Source organism: Heptranchias perlo, chromosome 8 (assembly GCF_035084215.1).
Source record: "Heptranchias perlo isolate sHepPer1 chromosome 8, sHepPer1.hap1, whole genome shotgun sequence".
Classification (NCBI taxonomy): domain Eukaryota; kingdom Metazoa; phylum Chordata; class Chondrichthyes; order Hexanchiformes; family Hexanchidae; genus Heptranchias; species Heptranchias perlo.
In genome coordinates, this window is record NC_090332.1 from 66,090,448 (window position 1) to 66,116,140 (window position 25,693).

The window sequence follows — 25,693 nt, forward strand, 5'->3', positions numbered from 1 at the left end:
TGGTCCGCTCTCGCCGCGCCTTTTATTGCCCTCTCAGGTCCGCTCTCGCCACGCCTTTTATTGACTGCTCTGGTCCGCTCTTGCCACGCCTTTTATTGACCGCTCAGGTCCGCTCTCGCCACGCCTTTTATTGACCGCTCAGGTCCGCTCTCACCACGCCTTTTTTTGACCGCTCTGGTCCGCTCTCGCCACGCCTTTTATTGACCGCTCAGGTCCGCTCTTGCCGTGCATTTTATTAGCTGCTCAGGTCCGCTCTCGCTGCACCTTTTATTGGCCTCTCAGGTCCGCTCTCGCCACGCCTTTTATTGGCCGCTCAAGTCCGCTCTCGCCACGCCTTTTATTGACCGCTCTGGTCCGCTCTCGCCACACCTGTTATTGACCGCTTAGGTCCGCTCTCGCCACGCCTTTTATTGTCCGCTCAGGGCCGCTCTCGCCACTCTTTTTATTGGCCTCTCAGGTCCGCTCTCGCCACACCTTTTATTGACCGCTCAGGTCCACTCTTGCCAAGCCTTTTATTGGCCTCTCAGGTCCGCTCCCGCCACACCTTTTATTGGCCTCTCAGGTCCGCTCTCACCACGCATTTTATTGACCGCTCTGGTCCGCTCTCACCACGCCTTTTATTGACCGCTCAGGACCACTCTCGCCATGCTTTTTATTAGCTGCTCAGGTCCGCTCTCGCCACGCCTTTTATTGACCTCTCAGTTCCGCTCTCGCCACGCCTTTTATTGGAATCTCAGGTCCGCTCTCGCCACGCCTTTTATTGACCGCTCTGGTCCGCTCTCGCACGCCTGTTATTGACCGCTCAGGTCCGCTCTTGCCACGCTTTTTATTGGCCGCTCTGGTCCGCTCTTGCCGTGCCTTTTATTAGCTGCTCAGGTCCTCTCTCGCTGCACCTTTTATTGGCCTCTCAGGTCTGCTCTCGCCACGCCTTTTATTGTCCGCTCAGGTCCGCTCTCGCCACGCCTTTTATTGACCGCTCAGGTCCGCTCTCGCCACACCTTTTATTGACTGCTCAGGTCCGCTCTCTCCACGCCTTTTATTGACCGCTGAGGTCCGCTCTCGCCACGCCTTTTATTGACCGCTCAGGTCCGCTCTCGCCACGCCTTTTATTGGCCTCTCAGGTCCGCTCTCGCCACGCCTTTTATTGAGCGCTCAGGTCCGCTCTCGCCACGCCTTTTATTGACTGCTCTGGGCCGCTCTTGCCATGCCTTTTATTGACCGCTCAGGTCCGCTCTCGCCACGCTTTTTATTGGCCGCTCTGGTTTGCTCGTGCCTTGCCTTTTATTGGCCGCTCTGGTCCAATCTTGCTGCGTCTTTTATTGGCCATCACATCATTGTTTCTTGCTGTGCTGTTCACAACTGCACTATTCATAACGAACTTGAAATGAAATCCCAGGAGGCAGTGGACCTGGCTGTTGAGGAGACTCAAGTGGATCATGAAGACAGGTATCTTCTGTGCTGCTGCAAGGGAAATTCATAGGGACATTGTCAATCAAATATTTGCCTCGGATTTAAGTTGTGCCCTTTAAAAACTTCTGTCACTACATCCCCATAGCCTTTTTGTTAACTCCTATCATTTCATACCAAAACGTCTTTCTGGCCCTTATTAACGAATATTCAGATTACTCCAACAAGACCTCGTGACATTAAACAGTGTAGCCAATTCAAATTACAGCACCATATTTATTTTTCATCACAGTCATCAAACCAATTTCTAATCACTATGTTCCTTTGGGTGCCTAGATGTGCTTGTCTGTCACCTATCCTGGTGCTTCGTCTTGGTGCTACATGAGGATCAGTGTCGCAAGAGGTGACTGGCTGCTGATTTTATACAAGAGGCTCTTGGGACTGAGCTGGCCCTCATTTCATAACAGCTCAGTCCTGGGAAGGAATAATTGTGAGCTGCATCTTTTGTGTAACTATCTGGGCAGCCTAACTCTGCATCATATGTGTCCTTTCAGCAGGCCTCTGAGGGGCTAAGCCAATAGCCAGGCATGTGCTACTATCCTGAGAAACAATAACCTGATGACAATCAACTCCAGCCGTGCCACTGGTACTGAGCTCAGAATCAGGGTGCCAAATGATCAGTGCCACTAATGTTTCCCACCAGATTCTGAAAACCCCAAGGGAGTGTCTTCTGCTAGCTGGCTTCAAAGGTCTGACGGCTGGAATGTAGGGCTTCCTCAAGCATTTCCACCAGAGCATCAGGGTCTCCAGTCTGTGTTTTCAATATAGACAAGTGTGAGGTGTTACATTTTGGTAGGAAGAATTAGGACACCACGTACTGCTCGGATAATAAGAGTCTAAATGGGGTAAAAGAGCAAAAGGATCTAGGGGTACAGATACACAAATCACTAAAAGTAGTGACACAGGTTAATAAGGCCATAAAAAAAGAAAACCAAATACTGGGGTTCATTTCTGGAGGGACAGAATTGAAAAGCAGAGAAGTTATGTTAAACTTGTATCGAACCTTGGTAGACCACACTTAGAGAGTGCTGTGCACAGTTCTCGTCCATATTATAAAAAGGATACAGAGGCATTGGAGAAGTTGCAAAAATGATTCTCAAGGATGATCCCACAGCTGAGAGGATACACTTATCAGGAAAGGCTGAACAGGCTGGGGCTCTTTTCTCTAGAAGAGAAGGCTGAGGGGTGACCTAATACTATGAAGGGGTTTGATAAGGTAGACGTAGAGAGATGTTTCCACTTGTGGGGGAGACCAAAACCAGGGGCCATAAATATAAGATAGTCACCAATAAATCCAATAGGGAATTCAGGGGAAACTTCATTATCCAAAGAGTGGTAAGAATGTGGAACTCGCTACCACAAGGAGTAGTTGAGGCAAATAGTATAGATGCACTTAAGGGGAAGCTAGATGAGCACATGAGGGAGAAAGGAATAGAAGGATATGCTGACAGGGTTAGATGAAGATGGGTGGGAGGAGGCTCATGTGGAGTATAACGGTGATATAGACCAGTTGGGCCGAATAGCCTGTTTCTGTGGTGTAGACTCTGTAATTCTATGTAATTCCAATGAGGAGGTGATACTGACTTCTCCCAGGGTGCTGCAGTGGAGGGAGGGGGGAAATGGCTGCAGAATTCAATGAAAGTCCCACATGCTCCATTGTTGTCTGCAAAAAGGAAAGTGATTCTTTGATGTTGCCACATATGAGAGCAGTGGACTCAACCATGACGCCTGCTGCATTTGCTGCACATCCTGGGGAAGGGTTCTCACAGTTTGCACATAGATGTAATCTTCATCGAACATCCTTTTTAACATAGCAGGATTCACGAGATTTGAGTCTGTATCCTCCTCAGCCAATGAAACATGTCTCCACATCCTCCATTGGGCACAGTACTCATCTACACCCCATTCTTCTAGCTCCCTCGTGCTCAGTAATTCACCTGGTAAAATATTGTCATTCCCACAATCTTGATCCCCAGGTGACAGTGAATTGTTACATAGGACAGAGAAGGCAGGTGACAAAGGGAGTGAAATCGAAATGGGCAGGATTGATGTTATATTTCTATCCTTCCACATCCTTATCATCATCTTTCTCCTCAGAATATTCAAATATCACTTTGGTCAGACTTAAAGGAAGTAATTTTTCTGAGTTTGCATTATAGGCAAGTAGCCTTGCCTGCTGGCTCCGCAGATCATGGGCACAAACATGGAAAATCGGCCATAAGATAGAGATACTGGCGCCAATTTTGTGATGTCAGCAAAATCAATGCTGTATCCACCCCTAGCATGGCTAAGCTTGCACCAATAACGAAGAGGGCTGGCATCACCGAATTCAGTGAGGCGAGCCCCTTTTAATTTTAATAGGCTTCCTTGCTTAGAAATCAGGCACAGGGAGCCTGGCTAGAGTGCAATTAGCGGGGAAATACAAAATCAGGTGAAACAGTAGGTCTTAAAGGGCTGCTACTTGCCATTAAAGGGGAGTGCTTTACTGCTGTCAGAAAAATCATATTGTTGGTAAGGACAATTGAGGCAAGGAGGAATGTGGGAAAATCCCCCCTTTTGAGGATAATACTTTGAAGGTCCTAATACAGGAGATGCAGTAAATAAATGTAGCCTTGTTTGGAGGGCAAGGACACCCTTTTGTCAATGCAGTGTTGAAAACTGCTTGGATTTGCTAATGACTGAATGGAACAAATGAGGAAGTTTTAGGTCTTTCCGATGACTCGAGCGACGCAGCTGCGCAAATGGGGAGGAGGACCGCCTTCCTGAAGATGCACCATAACTTGCTCATATCTTCCCAAGCATTAGCACAGAAATCAGCAGCTAGGTGGTATAGACAGTGAGTTAGAGGGGTCAGCACAAGGTGATTCACTCAGCATAAGTGAGCAGGAGCAGGTGAAAGTGGAAAGGCCAGCCCAGGAAATAGCTTTGATGTAGAGATGCCGGTGATGGACTGGGGTTGACAATTGTAAACAATTTTACAACACCAAGTTATAGTCCAACAATTTTATTTTAAAATTCACAAGTTTTCAGAGGCTTCCTCCTTCCTCAGGTGATGGCTGGCGCGGACACGATGGGCCGAAGGGCCTCTATCCGTGCTGTATAACTCTCTCTCAAATCCTCGAACCTCTCGCATTTATAAATCACAGAACAATACAAAGTGTTTGGTTGCCTTGGCAACGGGCAGTTGAAAAGACTGTCTGTAATCACCAGGTATTGTTCTGTGATTTATAAATGCGAGAGGTTCGAGGATTTCTTGACATTCACCTGAGGAAGGAGGAAGCCTCCAAAAGCTTGTGAATTTTAAAATAAAATTGTTGGACTATAACTTGGTGTTGTAAAATTGTTTACAATCAGGAAATAGCTTGCCAGAGGACAAGTTGGATCCTTGCTCTGCTAAAAAGGGCAGAGATGCAGTCTTTAGAAGTCCAGTCTTCAAAAGAAAAATGTTTTCTGTGTACTAGCAATTACACAATGTATTGAACAGCCTTCCAGGGAGCTAGTGCCACATGTCGGAGATGGTGGAGGAGTCCAATACCACTTGTGTGGGGTTCGGGTACATTTTTTGATATATATTAATGACTTGGACTTGGGTGTACAGGGCACAATTTCAAAATTTGCAGATGACACAAAACTTGGAAGTGTAGTAAGCAGTGAGGAGCATAGTAATAGACTTCAAGAGGACATAGACAGGCTGGTGGAATGGGCAGACACATGGCAGATGAAATTTAACAGAGAAGTGCAAAGTGATACATTTTGGCTGAAAGAACAAGAAGACGCAATACAAACTAAATGGTACAATTCTAAAGCGGGTACAGGATACAGAGAAACCTGGGTGTATATGTGCACAAATCTTTGAAAGTGGCAGGACAGGTTGAGAAAGTGGTTAAAAAAGCATACGGGATCTTGGGCTTCATAAATAGAGGCTTAGGGGTCGATTTTGGAATGAAGTAGCCAGTGCGTTGGGGGCGGGGGGGCTCTGAGAATCGCGGCAATCCCGAGCGGGTTCAGAGCCCGACTCCAACCCACAGACTTCCGGGTTCCCCACTGACACGTCTGGGTGCGCGCGCGCCTCCCGAATGCGGAAGTCCCACCAGCAATTAAAGCCGGCGGGATGATAGTTAAGAGACTTATGTACATATTTGAAGTACTTAATTTTGTACACATTAAGGCAGGGGTCTGGTTTTTAAATATCCTCAAGCGTTTTTCCCGGGCTGTGGGAAACACTACATGTTCTACCAGACATGTTTCAGCCAGCAGCCAGTTGCACATTCAAATGCTTGTTTGACAGATGAGGAGAAAAGGTGAGATCTTGCTGAAGGCCACTCAGTTCCTTCACACAAACTTTTGGCTGCGAGATCTTTGTGTTTTCACTGAAAATTCTTCCTTTCCACTCACAATTCTTCTGTTCACACATATTTAACAACTTTTTGGATCCCCTCAAACTCACACCATCAGGATGGGAGGGGCGCCATGGCTGCATTCACCACTACATCAGAGGACGAGCGCCAGGCACAGCGTGCACTTCAACCATTTGCAGCTCCACAACACAGTGCTGCGCCACAGGCACCTGCACAAGAGCACAGAGGGCAACAACAGAGAGAGCGAAGTCGCAGGAGGCTCTACCTTCACCACAGGGTCTACAGACCGAGGCTCAGCTTCCTGGACCTCTCTGAGGAGCAGTGCATACAGAGGCTCAGAGTGAGTCACCAGGTAACCGCAGACACCTGCAACCTCCTTCATGCCGAGCTGCTCCCGACTGGGCTGAGTGGCATCTCATTACCCGTCACTGTCAAAGTCACCACTGCCCTCAACTTCTTCGCCTCTGGATCATTCCAGGGTGCCACCGAGAACATCACCGGGGTCTCTCAGTCGTCTGCACACAAGTGCATAAGGCAGGACACCGACGGCTTGATCACAGAGCCTCGCAGTACATCAACTTCCCCATGGACGACCTCAGTCAGACGGAGAGGGCAGTGGGATTCCACTCTGTGGCTGGCTTCCCACGGTTGCAGGGTGTAATCAATTGCACCCATATAGCAATACGAGCACCTCTACACGAGTCAGGACTGTTCATCAACAGAAAGGGATATCACTCCATCAACACTCAGCTCGTTTGTGACCATTGCGAAAGATTCCTTCACGTGTGCGCCAGATTCCCTGGCAGCTGCCACAATTCCTTCATCCTGAGGGAATCCAACATCCCGCCCCTCTTCCACACGCTGAACACCCTTAAGGGCTGGCTTCTCGGGGACAAGGGATACTCCCTGCACACGTGGCTCATGACACCTCTGAGGAACCCCATCACCGAGCAACAGCGTCGATATAACGACAGCCACATCGCTACCAGGTCTACAATTGAGCATGCTATAGGGCTGCTCAACATGCGATTTAAGTGCCCTGATCGTTCTGGGGGAGCGCTTCAATACGCACCAGACAGAGTGGGACGCATTATAGTAGTGTGTTGTGTCCTGCCCAACATGGCAGAACAGAGAGGGGTGCCGCTTGAGAAGGCTCCATCCACATCTGCCACTCACATTGCGAAGGAGAGGGAAGAGGAAGAGGAGGAGGAGGAGGAGGAACCCATGGGCAGAGCAGCGGCTCATCTGGCTGCCTGTGAGGCCAGGGAGTTACTGATATGTGAACGGTTCTCCTAACATCAGAAAGTGTGAAGAGTCCAGTCGTCACACCACCTGGAAAGAGCAGTGCCCACAGAAGGCTACCCACCCCTCCCTGCACAGAACAGTCCTGCAACTACACATACACCCACTGTAAAGTGACCCAATGAGTGGCATCAAGTGTCATTGTTCATGATGAACCTCATGAAAGGGCCCTATCACAAAAGCAAGTCAAGAATGGGCAAGATGTGGCAGTAGTGGTGACAATCATAACATTTAATTTCACTTTAACAAAAAGCAAACATAAATGAAAAACATGACAGTCTGCCAAACACCCTTGTGCATACCCTTCGTGCTCACAAAACCTTCACCTTTCTCTTCCGACTACTTCTACGTGGTGCATCCCCTGTGGCTGCAGCAGAGGTAGTGGCAGGTTGCTCATGTTCATGCCCTGGCTACTTAGATGCTTTCGGCCTACACGCTCTGGGTTTTGGAGCCCATGAAGACCCCTCCAAAGACTGCTCCATCTGCACCTGTGCAGGGGCAGACTCGGCCACCTGGAGAGGAGGCAGCATTGCGGGTACTGGTTGAGAGGGGGGCAATGGGTGAGACTTGGGAGCGCTTTGAGTGGCGTCCCCACTTCCATGTCCCCTTTCACCATCATCCCTCCCCTGGGCCAGGCCCACATAACTCCTACCACCCTGTTGGAGAACAGTGTGGTGGACATGTGTGATGTGTTGGAAAGCCACTTCTAAAGTATCTGTCAGCCTTAATAAGGCGGCATAATGTTGTTCACTCTGAGTCTGAACGACCATTGTCAGGGCCTGAATGGACTCATTTGTAAGCCGTGCTTGAAGTTCAACGGAGGCTAGCCTTCTCTCCATCACAGACATTCCCACACTTACCTGTGACACTATCTCAGAGAGTTGCTCACGTCACAGTGACACTATCTCAGAGAGTTGCTCGCGTCCCTGTGTCAGTATCTCATAGAGTTGCTCACGTCCCTGTGACAGTATCTCAGAGATCCCTCCTGTACCTGTGCCACCATTCCATTCATGCAGGAGTTGGACTCCTCCATCCTCTGCGTTATTGTGGAGAGTGCGCGTGGCACCTGTTCCAGCACCTCGCAAATGTGCTGCTGTCCTTAGATCATTCTCCTTTTAAAGGATGGCCCCCAGGTTTCAGCATCTGCGTCCAGCTGAGTAAAGCCTGGAGAGGAGTGCTCCCACCGATGCGGACTTTCCACAGCTGCCCCTCCCACCAGTATCTGCTCGTGCTCACTTGCGTGTGGTGACTCACCGGGTGCCAACCCAACTAACTGAGTACTAGGACCCACTGAGGTGTGAGTATCTGTGCTGCTGGATGGCTCACTAAGAAGTGATGGTGCACTCTCAGAAGCCGGCAGGTCCTCTGCGGAATCACCCTCTGTCGTCACTGCGGTCGCTGAAGGCCCTGTAAAAGAACAGAAGGCAATATTAAGCATCATCACAGATGTGTCATGTTGCGATTCGCATACTGAGGTGTTGTAGATGGCAAGGTGTGTCAACATCAATTCATATTGTGTTCTTTTTTATTCGTTCATGGGATGTGGGTGTCGCTGGCGAGGCCAGCATTTATTGCCCATCCCTAATTGCCCTTGAGAAGGTGGTAGTGAGCCGCCTTCTTGAACCGCTGCAGTCCGTGTGGTGAAAGTTCTCCCACAGTGCTGTTAGGAAGGGAGTTCCAGGATTTTGTCCCAGCGATGATGAAGGAACGGCGATATATTTCCAAGTCGGGATGGTGTGTGACTTGGAGGGGAACCTGCAGATGGTGTTGTTCCCACGTGCCTGCTGCTCTTGTCCTTCTAGGTGGTAGAGGTCGCGGATTTGGGAAGTGCTGTCGAAGAAGCCTTGGCGAGTTGCTGCAGTGCATCCTGTGGATAGTACACACTGCAGCCACTGTGCGCCGGTAGTGAAGGGAGTGAATGTTTAGGGTGGTGGATGGGGAGCCAATCAAGCAGGCTGCTTTGTCCTGGATGGTGTCGAGCTTCTTGAGTGTTGTTGGAGCTGCACTCATCCAGGCAAGTGGAGAGTATTCCATCACACTCCTAACTTGTGCCTTGTAGATGGTGGAAAGGCTTTAGGGAGTCAGGAGGTGATGAATGTTAAAGTTGTGTCACTAGACATGTGTGGGATGCCAGTCTCGCTGTCCCCAACGGGCAGGCACTCGAGGGTGTGGCTCAGTTCCAGCGCCTCCTGCTCTGCCTCTGTGAGGACCAGTGTTTGTGGAGGCCTCCCCTCCAGTCCTCGCCCTCTTGCGTGCATTTTGTGGTTTCTTCTCCTAGAAGAGGACAAAGAACAGACATGTGAGTGAGTGATGGTGAAGTGGTCAACCGATGAATGCATTGCTTTGGGTGTTGCTGACTGTGAAATAGATGCATCAGAGTGTGAGTATGAGACAGAGCCATCGCATTGGATGAGGATTGGGGTGAGTGGTAGTGGTGGGGTGACTAATGGGGAGGTGAGGAAGTGCTGAGGAAGTGCAGGTAAGTTGATATGAGCCTTAAGTGGGTGTGAGGAGTGATGTGATAAGAGTAGTCTTGGCAGTGCAGAATGAGTTGGGGGTGGTGGTGGTGGTGGCAAGGATGTGCAACAAGAAATGTAGGAGAATCAGTAAGTGTACTCACTTTGGCTGACCTAGTTAGGTCATTGAAGTGCTTCCTGCACTGGATCCAGATGCGGGATATGTTCCTGCTCCTGGTGACCTCCTCTGCCACCTCGAGCCAGGCCTTCTTGGTGGCAGAGGCAGGCCACTTCCTGCTATCCGCCGGATAAAACACATCCCTCCTCCTCCTCACCCCATCCGGCAGCACCTGGAGTGAGGCATCGTTAATCCTTGGAGCAGCCTTGCCCCTGTGCTGCTCCATTGTGGTCTGTGGGTGTTTGCTCCAGCAAAAGCCTTTGGAGCAATGGCCCTTTAAATAGAGCTCCTCCAGCTGACAGCCTGTGATGCGGGTGCGCAGTCTGCCCGCAGCACAGCTTTCGGACGGCAAACCCGGAAGCCATGTTAAGTGGCACCAATTGAATTGCGATCGCGTGGGAAACGGACATTTTTTATTGGTCTGGTTACCCACATGCCCATTCACCACCTCCCCAACCCCACCCCCCCGCTGCCATCCAGCCTCCATTTTAATATCGGGCCCATAATGCACAAAAGCAAGGAAGTTATGTTGAACTTTTATTAAACACTGGTTCGGCCACAACTGGAGTATTGTGTCCAATTCTGGGCATCACACTTTAGGAAGGACGTGAAGGCTTTACAGAGGGTGCAGAAAAGATTTACTAGAAGGGTTCCAGGGATGAGGGACTTAAGTTACGTGGATAGACTGGAGAAGCTGGGGTTGTTCTCCTTAGAGCAGAGAAAGCTGAGAGAAGATTTGATAGAAGTGTTCAAAATCATGAAGGGTTCAGATAAAGTAAATAAAGAGAAACTGTTCCCATTGGCAGAAGGGTTGAGAACCAGAGGACACAGATTTAAGGTGATTGGCTAAAGAACCAAAGGCGACATGAGGAAAAACTTTTTTATGCAGTGAATAGTTAGGATCTGGAACGTGCTGCCTGAAAGGGTGGTGGAAGCAGATTCAATCATGGCTTTCAAAAAGGAATTGGATAAATACTTGAAGGCAAAAGATTTGCAGGGCTACAGGGAAAGAATGGGACTAACTGGATTGCTCTTCCAAAGAGCTGGCACGGGCTCAATGGGCTGAATGGCCTCCTTCTGTGCTGTAACCATTCTATGATTCTATGATAGCATCAGCATTCTGCAATAAACCATGGAGTGTGTGGTCACATCATCGACACTGCAGCTGGGCCCTCCTTGTCTGTAGAACCAGTAGTAGCATCTCTCAGGGGTGCTCATATTGGCACCAGGAAGGTTCAGGGTTCCACCATCTCCTCCGCCATGGACAGGCTGGCAGACCCATTGGATAGGGCTTTCAGTTAGCATCAGAGATCTCCTACAGTCTGCTCTCCCACAAATGAGTGGGCATGCCAAGCCACAGCCCGATATCAAGGCAGTTGTGCAGTGGGAGTGGAAGATGTTGCCCTCAGAATTACAGCATGTCTACACCCTCACCACCCCATCAAGTAATGCACGTACTGGAAGCTAGCTGGATCATACTGCCCCAGCAACCACTGAGATGCTGCAGTCTACAGCTGGGCTCGAGCTTCTAGAGGTTGCCAACCACGAGCTTCTCAAAAGCCCTGGTCTAAGCCACAGCAGCCTTCTACCTCCCATACTGAAGCGACTGTGGGAGCACCTCGTAGGAGTGGTAGAGTAGGTAGGAAATGACTTAAGAAAGGCGCGACAGGCTCACACTTGGCTGATAATTAGTTTGTAAGTATTTGTGTAAGCTAGCAAAATTATAAATCATTTTATACAGAATGCCCTGTTGTCGCTGTTGACCCTGCAATGCCAGGTGACATGTATATCAAAGTTAGTCTTTGAGCGGAAGTAGTTTATTGGAGGGTGGAAGGACTGGGACAGATGTTGGACATGACTGTTAATGTGGGGGAGGCAGGCATTGTTTAGCTGAAGCATTAAGGAGCTGTTGGCGAAGAACTCTGGCTGCATTGATTTCAATAACTTCAGATCATAACCACTATTCCCATTTTTTCAGACAGCAGGTGCAGCTAATAGTTCTGCTGTTGCCATTTACAACTCCTCTGGACCCATCTTTTGTTTCTTTACTTGTCCCATTACCACTCCCTTTGCCTTGCACCATCAGCCCTTTTGTCATTTAATCATTCCTGCCCTCCACCGTATCACAGACCTTCCTTTTTGTTCTTACCTCCCCTCCCCTTCTTCCTTCTCCCTTTGCCTGGCTTTGCACTTGCTTAAAAACTGTTAAATCTTTCACTTCTTCCATTTCTGATGAAAGGTCATCAACCTGAAATGTTAATTCTATTTCTTTCTCCACGGATGCTGCCTGACTTGCTGAGTATTTCCAACATTTTCTGTTTTTATTACCAATAATTAATGCTGTGTTGATTAAATATTTGAAAATAGATTTCAGCATCTCCATAAGTTATATCAACTCATTTTGAATTTGCTTATTCTCTTAAAAAGAATTTGCTGTTAGTTCCACACTGCAGTTCTCTCAAACAACCATGTGGTATGATAATGGAATCCTACCTGTGCATTTGTTGTCAGCTGATCGGGAGTGGGAACACTCAGTGGCTGGAGAGAAGTGACGTACATTGATAGTGTGAGAAGGGTTCAAAATGTGTTTGAATGAACTCCACCATATGTGCCTGTCAGAGCTTGAGAGGCAGCTCTGCAACGCCAAGAAATTCTGCAGATCTTGAAGCAAAACCTCCAAGGATTAAACTCACATTTCTGCAGAATTGTAATGGCACTTTTTTTAGGGACCGGTATAGACTGAGATGACCAATATTCCTCAGAATGTAATGCTTCCTGTGTTTCAGGGGCTGATGGAGGGGCGAGAATTCTTAGGAGGGCACCAGACCAGGACAGAATAGGGGAGATATAAGAATGGACAAATATTCAGAAAACCTTTGAGGATTGGGAAGTATATTTGTGCAGAACGTTCCCTCGGGAGTTTAAATAGATAGGGTACACTCCAGTGTTAAAGAATTGACCATGTCAGTTGACTTTAAAGATTTTTTTTTATCTGAAGTGATAAGTTTAATTGGAAGAAAAGGGACAAAGTCAAAGGTTCAAGTATAAAACAAGTCGTTTAATGATTTCTTATCTGCAGAGTAACAGTGGCATTGGGCTCAATTTTAAAACAGAAGTCCGGGCGCATTGGGGCGGGGGGGGGGCAAAGAAAATCGGGATCTTCTGGAGCGGGCAGGAATCCCGGCTCCAACGCGCTGAAGAACGCGCACGACCCAGAGTCATCTGGGTGCATGCAACGTTCCCAAACCCGGAAATCCCGCCGGCAATTAAAGCCAGCGGGACGATATTTAAACCAACAATTCAAGTACTTAGAGTACTTGAAATGTGCATGAATGTAATTAATTATGCTCGCAAGCAATTTTAATGCTGCCCCAGCGTGTTTCCCCTGCTGTCTGAAACACGCCATGGTGAAGGAGTCATGTTTCAGCTGGCAGCCATTTGGATATTTAAATGCATGTTTGACAGATGGGAAGAAAAGGTGAGTTATTGCAACAGGGCACTCATTTCTATCAGACAAACTTTTGGCTGGGAGATCTTTGTGGTTAGACTGAAAATTCTTGGTTCACACTCAGAATTTTTTTTTTATTCGTTCATGGGATGTGGGCATCGTTGGCAAGGCCGGCATTTATTGCCCATCCCTAATTGCCCTTGAGAAGGTGGTGGTGAGCCGCCTTCTTGAACCGCTGCAGTCCGTGTAGTAAAGGTTCTCTCACAGTGCCATTAGGAAGGGAGTTCCAGGATTTTGACCCAGCGACGATGAAGGAACGGCGATATATTTCCAAGTCGGGATGGTGTGTGACTTGGAAGGGAACATGCAGGAGGTGTTGTTCCCATGTGCCTGCTGCTTTTGTCCTTCTAGGTGGTAAAGGTCAAGGGTTTGGGAGGTGCTGTCGAAGAAGCCTTGGCGAGTTGCTGCAGTGCATCCTGTGGATGGTACACACTGCAGCCACAGTGCGCCGGTGGTGAAGGGAGTGAATATTTAGGGTGGTGGATGGGGTGCCAATCAAGCAGGCTGCTTTGTCCTGGATGGTGTTGAGCTTCTTGAGTGTTGTCGGAGCTGCACTCGTCCAGGCAAGTGGAGAGTATTCCATCACACTCCTGACTTGTGCCTTGTAGATGGTGGAAAGGCTTTGGGGAGTCAGGAGGTGAGTCACTCACCGCAGAATACCCAGCCTCTGACTTGCTCTTGTAGCCACAGTATTTATATGGCTGGTCCAGTTAAGTTTCTGGTCAATGGTAACCCCCAGGATGGTGATGGTGGGGGATTCGGCGATGGTAATGTCGTTGAATGTCAAGGGGAGGTGGTTAGACTCTCTCTTGTTGGAGATGGTCATTGCCTGGCACTTGTCTGGCGTGAATGTTACTTGCCACTTATCAGCCCAAGCCTGGATGTTGTCCAGGTCTTGCTGCATGCGGGCACGGACTGCTTCATTATCTGAGGGGTTGCGAATGGAACTGAACACTGTGCAATCATCAGCAAACATCCCCATTTCTGACCTTATGATGGAGGGAAGGTCATTGATGAAGCAGCTGAAGATGGTTGGGCCTCGGACGCTGCCCTGAGGAACTCCTGCAGCAATGCCCTGGGGCTGAGATGATTGGCCTCCAACAACCACTACCATCTTCCTTTGTGCGAGGTATGACTGTTCTGTTTATACATATTTACCTACTTTTTGCTATCAATAATCAAATGTTAAAGAATTTTTTTTAATCTGAAGTGATTAGTTTAATTGGAAGGGACAAAGTCGAAGGTTCAACTACAAAACAAGTTTTATTTATAATTTCTTATCTGCATAGTAACAGTGACATTATTTTGATTTCTATTTATTTAGCAACTGTTACCATTCTACAGTGCGGGTTATTTACAGTACAGATTATTTCCGTAGCTGTCTAGCATTTTGTAAATTGTAATGGTTGCTGCTGAAGGAATTATGAAGCAATTTATTTTAACTCCCCTGCCTCACAGAAATCCAGGTGGGGGCAGTTAAAATGGAGTGGGGGACTTACCCATTCCTTTTCCACTATGATCTGGCTGACTGCAATTATAAATTGCAGGCAGCAAGAACATCCACCCGAAGCCGGCAGGGTTCTCTTTAAATATGTAGATCCATCTCCAATGATGTTATTGGAACCCGATCCGTTATTTAAAACTGAGGCTTGAGTGGGGGAGCAGTTATGGCTTCCCCGCCAGGCCAGACCTGCCGGGAACAGAAGCGAGGGCTAGAAGAGACCCAACAAGGTGAGTTTTTAAAATTTATTTTTAGTTTCCTTGTGGGTCAGGAGGAGCAGGAGCGCTCCTCTGGGCCCCACAAGGAAACCTTGGGCCTCCCATGCCCTGGGCTTCCCTCCCCTTCCCCAACCGGGATTCCCCTCCGAGAACACTTACCTTGTGCCAGGGACCGTTCCCGCAGGTCCCTGGCAGCAGCCTCCTGCCACCCCCGATTTTAACAGCTGGGCTTCCCTGCTCTTTTGGTCAGGAAGTCGGCAAGCAGCATGTTAATGAGGCTTGGCCATTAAAATCAGCCGAGCCTGCCTGCTGCTGCTTCTAGACAGGCACGCGGCTCACTTTGCCATGTTCCTGCCCAGAAGTTCAAATCATACTGCATATATCTGCATACACTTTGCTCCCCATTCTAACTATTAATGCTCTTAAAGGAGATTTCTTCTCAGCTAACCATGTTTGTGGGCATAGGGCTGGCTAGTACTGCATCACCTGTTGGAAATCAAGGCAGGTGCACTTCCTAAGTTGCTTAATGAGGTTCATGCAGGCTTTGAAGTCCAAAACTCTAAGCCCGCTAAATTGGGCCGTGTAACGCCCGTTGTTTCGGCGTTACACGGCCTCCCGGAGATCCAAGATGATGTCTTGGATGTGCACGCATGCCTTCTAGCGTGATGTGCGCCGGACGCCATCTTGGTAAAGGGTTTAGCACATGCACAAATAACAAATGCCAGCATCATGTAAAGTAGGGAGAAAATGCGTTCCACAGCGTGCAATGCTGATTTAAAGTGATAGACACCATTTTGGCACTTAACGCTCCACTCAATGCACTGTCTTAACCGCGATGATCAAAACATGCCTTAGTGTGCCTGGAGAACCCCTCCCACCAGCACTATTTAAAGGGACCATGCAGGATTTACAGGTTAGTTGCTGGATTATTGCTTCTGGCTGCTGATGCATTTGTAACTGTTTTTGGAGATCTCCGGTACGTGAACACTAGGACGAGGGAGCCTAACATTTAGAGCCAGGACATGCAGGAGTGAAGTTAGGTAACGCTTCCACACAAAAAGGGTGGGAGAAGGTTGGAACGCTCTTCTGCAAACGGCAGTTGATGCTAGCTCACTTGTGAATGTTAAATCTGAGATTGATAGATTTCTGTGAACCAAGGGTATTAAGGGAAATGGGGCTAAGGCGGGTATATGGAGTTAGGTCACAGACCAACCATAATCTCAATGAATGGCGGAACAGGCTTGAGGGGTTAAATGCCACTGCCACTTGCTGCCTCCTGTTAAATGCCACCTTCTCCTGCAAGAAAATGGGACATGTGTCTGGGTGATGTGCCTATCATGGTTGAGTAGCTGCCAGTGTGCATGGTCTGTGAGTTGTGGATGGGCGGTTGCAACAGTGGTAATGTATAAGGGTGAGAGGAAGCATCTGATTGGAAGAGTTGAGTACTGATGGAAAGAGTTTGTTGGTATGTGGGTGATGGGAGGTGTAGTGCGTGGAGCAGTGGATGCAGCTAGAGGTGCAGTTGGTAGGAGATGCCACTTGACAGTTGACCTCACTCGCCTTGCCCACTGATTTCAAAGCATTGAACTTCCTCCTGCACTGCATCCATGTTCGTGGTGCTATGTGCCTAGCATTGACTGCGTCCCCTGCTGCCTCCCACTGCCTTTTGAGCATATGTCTGGAGGTCCTCTTCCACCGCCCCCCCTCCCCTGCAGATATAGGATGGCCCTCCTTCTGTCCACCTCTTGCAACAAGGCCTCTAGTGCATCAGCAGAGAACCTTGGTGCACGCACTCTCGCATGCCTGGTACCAACTCGGATTGGCAGATTGGTGAGGTGTGACATGCAGATTGGAGGATGTGGGATTTAGTGGTGTGCAACCTTTATTCAATGTTTTAAAATAACTCAAGTTTGTAAACATAGGGACAGGAGCTTCATCTGTGTTTTACATGTGTGATGTCTGATCTCCGTTCAGACAGCAGACTGTTATTTTTAGCGAATTACATGTACCGGCTACCTTTAAGAGATGTTGGCTGACTGCGTTTAAGAGATTGGGGCTTCCCCTGCTGTTGGAAAGTTCGAATGTCCTTGAATCCTCGTGTCAACGCAGGTTTTAAACGCATGGCTGAGGTAAGTGTTCAGGCTGGACGAATGCCTCATCCTGCCTGCGACGGAAGCACTGGGCACAAGTTAATCGCGGATCGCGATACCCGCACCGAGTTTCAGGGGTTAACCCATTTAACCCCCACGATCTGGTATTTACAATATATCTTACTATCCCACCCCCACCACTCATAAAATCATAATCCCATTCCTTTGCCCTTTTTCCATACCCTTTAAAAAAATTTATTTTTCAAATATTTATCCACTTTCCTTTTGAAAGCTATTATGCATTCTGCTTCCACTACTATTTCTGTTAACCTAGCTCATGATCCAACAACCCACTTGTAAAAAAAAGTTCTCCTAACTTCTCCTTTCATTTTTTTGGGTGATGATCTTAAATTTATGCTTTCTATTTACCAACTCACCATGGATTACAAATATTTTTTCCTGATTTACTTTATCAAAATTGCTCATAATTTTGAACACTTCCATTCTGCAATTCTTAACCTTCTTTGTTCTAATGAAAGAGCCCCAGTTTCTCTATTGTTTCCTCCTGACTGAAGCTTCTAAGTAAGTAATCCTGCTATCATCTAAGTGAATCTCTTCTGCACCCTCTGCAAGGCCTTGGTATCCTTCCTAAATTAAAGCATCCAAAACTGGACACAATGGCGTAGAATTTCCATGGGCGTTCCCCGATCTCTTGCCATAACTTCAGTGGAAATCCTGGAGCAACAGCATAAACAGCTGATTATGCCATTTCGCCAAGGTTTCTGCCAAAGTCACGGTAGATGATTGGGGAACCCCTATAGAAATTACTGGTGAATATTCTAACTGTGGCCTAACTATATATAGATGATATGGACTTAAACATTGGGCGTACAATCTTGAAAGTTAGTGACACAAAGTATTAGGTTTGGGAAACAAGTGAGGAGTACTGTAAAATACTTCAGGAAGACCGACAATGTAACTGAATGGCAGAAAGGTGGCAGATGCAATTTAAAGTGGGTAAGTGTGACGCAATATATTTTGGTAGGATAAACAAGAAATGGGAGTATATACTCAAGGCATGGAAGAGTGTGGATGAACCAAGAAACCTAGGGGTTTAAATATATAATTCCTGAAAGTGTAAGCGTAGGTAGATAAAGCCATAAAAAAAGCCAACAGCATTTTGAGCTTTATAAATAGGGGCATAGTAAATTACAAGAGTAAAGAAGAAATGATAAATTTGTACAGAACATTAATTAGGCCACAGTTGGAGTAATGTGTGCAGTTTTGGGTGCCCCATTATAGAAATGACATTAAAGCGCTCGAGGGCATACACTGTAGATTCACTAGTGTGATACCAGAGATGGGAAACTTTAATTGAGGCAAGACTTAAGATACTGGGATTATTTCCACTGGAGCAGAGAAGACTAAGAGGGGTTTTAATAGAGGATTTTAAAACAATGAAGGGTTTTGTTAAAGTGAATAAGGAAATATTATTTCCTCCCATTGGGGAGTCTGTCATGAGGAGTCATCAATTAAAAATTGTTGCTGAGACTGACGGAGAGGTTAGGAGAACTTTTCTTATAAAGGGTTATTGGAGCGTGGAATACTTTGCCATCTTAAGTGTTTGAGGCAGAAACTGTTGAATTTTAAAGAGAAAAGTGGATAGAAGCCCCCTCTATAATACTGGTTTGCCCTGAGGCTGCTGGCACCAGCTTCATTCAGGAAAACCAGGTCTACATGCGACCTAACAGGTAGTTCTTAAAGGGATGCTGCCGCTACCCCAATCCCAGCCTCTGTCCTCCCCGATCCCAGCCTCTGCCCTTCCTGATCGCGGCCTCTGCCCTCCCCGATCGCGGCCTCTGCCCTCCCCGATCACGGCCTCTGCCCTCCCCGATCGTGACATCTGCTTTCGCCGATTGCAGCCTCTGCCCTCCCCGATCGCAGCCTCTGCCCTCGCCCATCCCAGCCTTTGCCCTCCCCTATACGGCGGTCACAAGGACTTTAAACTAGTAAATGGGGGGGGGGGAGGGTTCAGGTGAAAAAGGTAGTATAAATAATAATTCTAAAACAAACAAAAAGGAAGAGAGCAGAGTAACAGTCAGAAATTATGCTTTAGGCACTACAGGTAAAGAGAAAACTAAAAGATGTAAAGTAATTAAATCAGGAGAGAGAAATAAGGAATGTGTGAGAAAAACAACATTAGAGCAGAGGTACACATTTATGCACACATAAGCAAGTCAGAAATGCAATATTTGCAAGGGTAACACCATCACCATTTTCTCTCAACAAGGCAAAGAATTTTTACCAGATGCCAGGGTTTCCAAGACTCCATGGTGTCATAGAAACCTATGTGGCCAGCCAACAATTCTCCCTGTGTGAGTGCATTATAGTGCAACATGCATATCGGTTCTGGTGGCAGTATTAGTTATAAGCACACCTTTGAGCATTTAGGTGTCACAGTGCAAACAATTTCTGTACCTCACTAAAAGTGTGCCATGCATTTTTCTGCCAATAAAAGAGTGTCTAGAGAAGGGAAACAGTTGTCTCCAGTGATCTGCATTTAGCTCACTGAGAGTGCTAAAGTGCACAGGTTTGCGTTGCACTATGCACACTGGGCCCTGATCTGAGGAAAATTAAAACTTTATTCAACCAACTATTGGGGATCCCACAGGCTGGAATGATACCAATGACTCTGTATTCAAAGACAATAGCATGTTTGTTTGACATTTAACATGATATTGCCTTCTTTATCGCAGCCTTAGGCACAGAAATAATAGCCCCGATTTTCACCCAGCCCGCCCGGCACGAACGGGGAGGAAATGTAATTAAAATGGCAATCACGCCACGTTCCCGACTGACACCATTTTAACTGAGCAGAAAACTCGCATGGGAGGGCAGCCCGTCCCAGGCAGGCGGGGCCTACTTGTCATGTGATATTAACTGGCACTAATGGGAGGCCTGCCCAACTTAAAACCCACCAGAAAAACCTGGTGGGATTGGTGGCTTACGGACCCACTGATGCTGTATAAAAGAGAAATACAGCTGCAGCACAGTGGGTCATTGGATCTTCACTGTCTGGCTTGCCAGGAGAGTCTCCAGCGTCCAGATCGCTTCTTTCATACTTTTTTGCCTTACTTTACCTCTGGAACCTTTCTCTCATCATCCTAGATGCTCTTATTGTCAGTTGTCTCGGGATGGAGGAATAGTTAGATGAAGATGTTTCTTCACTCAGAGGGTGGTGAACCTGTGGAATTCTCTACCACAGAAGGCAGTAGAGGCCAAGTCATTAGATGTATTCAAGAAGGAAATAGATATATTTCTTAATGCTAAAGGGATCAAGGAGATGGGGAAAAAGCGGGAACAGGGTACTGAGTTAGACGATCAGCCATGATCATTTTGAATGGCGGAGCAGGCCTGAAGGGCCGAATGGCCTACTCTTGCTCCTATTTTCTATGTTTCTATGTTTCTTAAGAGGAGCAGTAACAGCCTAAGGGAGCAGCGCCTCTCAGAAGAAACCAGGTGAGGGGGGCTAATTTTAGGAGACCATGCCAGGTACACAGGGTGTACAGAGGCAGAGTAAATTTCCCGGACCTGACTGAGGAGCAGTGCCTCAGCAGTCCTTGCTTCCCCGAGTAGGCTGTCTCAGATAGCTGCAACCTCCTGCAAGGAAACCTGCTGCCCTCTAGACCAGGGGGCCATGCTTTGCCAGTCACCATAGCCCTCAACTTTTTTGCCACTGGTTCTTTCCATTCTGCAGCAGGGAACATCACTCACATCCCCCAGTCTGCAGTACACAGTTTCAATAAGCAGGTCACCAACGCCCTCTTCGCCAGGGCTAAACAATACATCACTTTCCCCATTGACCTCAGCAGTCAGCAGGAGCGAGCTAGGAGATTTCCAGCAGTGACCAGCTTCTCCCGTGTGCAGGGTATTGTTGGCTGCACACATGTTGCATCAGGACACTACATCACCAGTCAGCAGCATTAATCAATAGAAAAGGATACCATTCCATCAATGTAGAGCTAGTGTCGGATTACAGAAACAGGATCATGCAAGTTTCTGCTAAGTACCCAGGCAGCTATCACGACGCATTTATCCTGAGACACTCTACCACCCCCCAGTATTTGACCCTCCCAGGAACAAGGCCGCTGGGAGATAAGGGATATTCCCTACGAACATGGCTCATGACACCCCTCTGCAACCCCACCACTCCCTAGCAAAATCAATGTGATTGAAGCCATGGGATCACCAGGTTCATAATTGAACACATTATAGGGATGCTGAAGATGAGATTCTGATGTCTCAACAGGTCAGGGGGAGTCCATACAATATACCCCACGCACAGTCTCCCGCATAGCCATGGTGTGCTGCATACTTCAGAATCTTGCCTTTCAGAGAGGCCTGCCCTTGGAGGAGCCGGAGGAGCATCCTCATCGGAAGTGTAGACGAGAGGGAAGAGAAGAGAAGGAGGGCCATCTCAACGCCTTGCAGCAAGGGATCTGAGAAATCAGCTCATTGCTGTGCGATTCCATTGACCTGCTCAGTCAACTCCTACATCAATGATATACTGAGAATGCAGTCAGAATCTGCTATGAAACCACATTATAAACCAAAGTGCCAAATTTAATAAAGAATTTAATTCCAAACATAAGAATTCATCTCACACCCAAGTGCTCAACCCATAGTGCTTTTCTGAAAAGAAGGTTTCCTAAGTCTAATACCCTTACAAAGTGCTCCCCGAGAGGTCTCAGCAGAGGTGGGGGAAGTTCGACATGTTGTGAACCTTCAAATTCACATGGCCAGTGACTTCTAGGTGCTCAAGCCTGTGAAGGCCTGGCTACAGACTGCTAGTCCTCGGCTGCTGCTGGGCAGTTTGCTGGCCCAGCTGACTTGTTGGCACCATGACAGGTATTGGTTGGGGGGGGGGGGTTGTAGGAAAGGAGCAGGCATGCAGAAGTCCCATCATATCCCTGCCACTCACATAGGGCTGGAGCTCACCACTTCCACTGATCTACGGGAGAACAAACTACAGACGCTGAGTGGCTCCTTTAAAGGTCCTGTCTATTCGATACACCAATTTGTCCAGGGTGGACACCTGTGTCTCAAAACTGGAGCCGAGAGTCTGCATGGTGGCCGTTTGAGCTTCCACCAGAGCTGTAAAGTGTGCAAACATGGACTCTTGTCAGCGTCCCTGGAGGTGGCCACACTGTCCAGGGTAGACTGCAGAGTGCTGATGCCATGCAAGCTGACACCACACAGGCTGGAAGCAGACTCCTCCATACTGCCAGCCAGATTTGTGAAACTCTTTGGCAGGCCTTCCAATACGTACAGTTGTTTCTGTGATGCCAGCAGTTTTCTTTGCAGTGGAGTGGGCTGCCTGATTCTGCAGGCAATTGGGAAGGCAGCCCGCCACAAGGCCCGGGAGTTAAAATGGCCTGAGCCTCACACTCAACTCTCTGCGGGTGTTTCCTGCCCACGCTACAGCCCACGAGACCCCAACGTATCTGAGTTGAAATCAGAGCTAATGTCCCAGCTTAAGTTGATACAGTGTTTTGATGTTTAGTTAGGAGGTTGCTTGAGGGAAGAACCAAGCTGGCAATTCAAATACAAACATGCGATATGATTTATTCACAGATGTGTTTGATTGGCAGCTTTTTGAATTTGACAGCTATTTAAATTCACAATGCCCCGGTTTCAGTTTCAAAGGTATACATTAGCCAGCCCTTTTCAAACCAGTAAGTCTATCTGAAAGTTTCAAAGAGACATGATTCCGTCTGCAGTCTTCAAAGTGAATCTATGTGTAACTTCCAAAGAGTGTTAGCCAAGCTGTATACTTCCGTAGTTTAGGAGAAAAAGGAAAAAAGGTAACAACTACATATAAAAATAAATTATATAGCTTAGCATTAGAAGTTATAAACTATTATTTTCAATTGGACAGGTGTAGACAGGTAGGAGCAGGTATCTTGGCTGACTTTGCCCCCAATTTTTGGTTCAGTTCAGTGCTGCTGAGGCCAATTGTAGCACTTGGACTCTAAGGGAATCAAGGGATATGGGGATCAGGTGGCAAAGTGGAGTTGAGGTCTAAGATCAGCCATGATCTTATTGAATGGCGGAGCGGGCTCGGGGGGTTGTATGGCCTACTCCTGCTCCTATTTCTTATGTTCTTATGTTCCTTTCACTGCCACCCTGGCTGAAATCTCCTAATTCTGTATGAGCAACAAATTGAACACGAGATTTTCCTGATCTGTATGAGCTATCAGAAGAGAATTGAGGTATTGTCTTTATACTACTGAGCTTATCCAATTTTTAAAAAGTAAAATGAAACTTCAGCTACACTGTTTAGGCCCATGACTATGGAAGCACTTACTGCTGCAGGTGGCCAAACTCAATAGAGCAATGTCATGATAATAAATGTAATCTATATGCCATAAATTTCTTCATTTAATGGAGATGTGATTTTGTTTTCTCATAGAAATTTACTGCACAGAAGGAGGCCATTCGGCCCACTGTGTCTGTGCCGGCCGAAAAAGAGCTATCTAGCCTAATCCCATTTTCCAGCTCTTGGTCCGTAGCCTTGTAGGTTACGGCACTTCAAGTGTATAGCCAAGTACTTTTTAAATGCAATGAGGGTTTCTGCCTCTACCACCCTTTCAGGCAGTGAGTTCCAGACCCCCACCACCCTCTGGGTGAAAAGATTTCTCCTCAACCCTCCTCTAATCCTCTACCAATTACTTTAAATCTATGCCCCCTGGTTATTGACCTCACTGCTAAGGGAAATAGGTCTTTCCTGTCCACTCTATCTAGGCCCCTCATAATTTTATACATCTCAATTAAATCTCCCCTCAGCCTCCTCTATTCCAAAGAAAATGACCCCAGCCTATCCAATCTTTCCTCATAGCTAGAATTCTCCATTACTGGCAACATCCTCTTAAATCTCCTCTGTACCCTCTCTAGTGCAATCACATCTTTCCTGTAATGTGGTGACCAGAACTGTACGCAGTACTCTAGCTGTGGCCTAACTAGTGTTTTATACAGTTTTAGCATAACCTCCCTGTTCTTATATTCTATGCCTCGGCTAATAAAGGAAAGTATCCCGTATGCCTTCTTAACCACCTTATCAACCTTCTCTTGGATTATCTCTTAACATGAGTTCGATGACCGTTTATTACATTCTTTATATCACAGAACCCACAATAGAAATCTTTTTTTCGATGACACTGTTAAAAGCTTATCTATTATTTCCTTTTCCATAACATCTTGGGTACCATACCCTGTTGCACAGCAAGATTGAATGCCAGAAATGGAACAAGTCCAACTAGGACTGTTTACAAATGACTTGGAAACCAGCTGCTCCATTCTATGTGAAACAAGTGTTTATTAGTCAAAGGAACATGGTTGATTTAAAAATGGCAATAGTACAGAACCAAGCGATTGTTTAAGGACACGAGGTTTCCTCATTTTTAGGGCTGGATTCCTGTTAATTAGAATGAACATTACTAAGAACTTTTTGCTTTGGTGGCATAGCAGAGCACTATGTCAAATAATAACCAGAAAGTTGATTTTCTTTATGACATTACAAAATACTTCATTGGCTGTGAAGCACTTTGGGACATCCTGAGGTCATGATAGGTTCTATTTAAATGCTAGTTCTTCCCTTCTTTTCTTTCTTTATAAGTCAAATTTCATTCCAATAATATTACAATTTTGAGGTATTTTAGGACCATCTTTCCTATCAGTGGTTTCTGGAGTGGACCTTGACCCTTATAATAGAGAAGTGTACCTTTCTTATACTCCTCTGTTCACAGATGTGCACAACTGAAGCAAAGGCAGAGCTAAGGTCGAATGATTTGGGGGGATCAAAGACTAGATTTGGTCAGCTTGGCTCCAGAGGCAAAATTTAAGGTATGAGGTCTGGGGGCTGGAGAGTTAATGCTTTGCAGCTGTGTGAACAGCACAGCCTCAGTGATGTCCACCAGAGCTACATTTCCGTTTGCGTCAGACTTAAAATGGCAACTCAATCACAATTGGGAATTTAAAAGTTAAGTGAGTAAATTATTTGCAATCGGTTTTGGCTGGGTCCTGACATACAAAATTGGCCGAAGTCAAAGTGATCGGCGGGGGGGGGGGGGAAGGGGACATGACCCCCAACCCCCCACTGACCTCAGGCAGTAACAATTACCCCATACGCAGTAATCTGCTAAAATATTATTTCACATAGTTCTCTGTTATACCACCAAACTCTATTTGAAATAACAGATATTACTACACAAGGGGAGCGGGCAGGAAATTGGACATGAATTTAGATTTGAGGTTAGGATCAGATCAGCCATGATCTTATTAAATGGCGGAGCATGCTCGAAGGGCCGATTGGCCTACTCCTGCTCCTATTTTTTATGTTCTTATGTACACAAACCAGAGAGTTCCAAACAAAAGAAACTAAGAGGTTAAATATAAAATCAAATGCTAAATGTTATATATCTATCTATATAATATATTACAAATCTTATATTTGCATGCACCTCCTGCCAACGTTTTCATTATAAATTACAATGTCCACATCTATAACGCAAACTAACTTGTGACACTGCAATATCTTGCGCATCCCCAATTTTAAT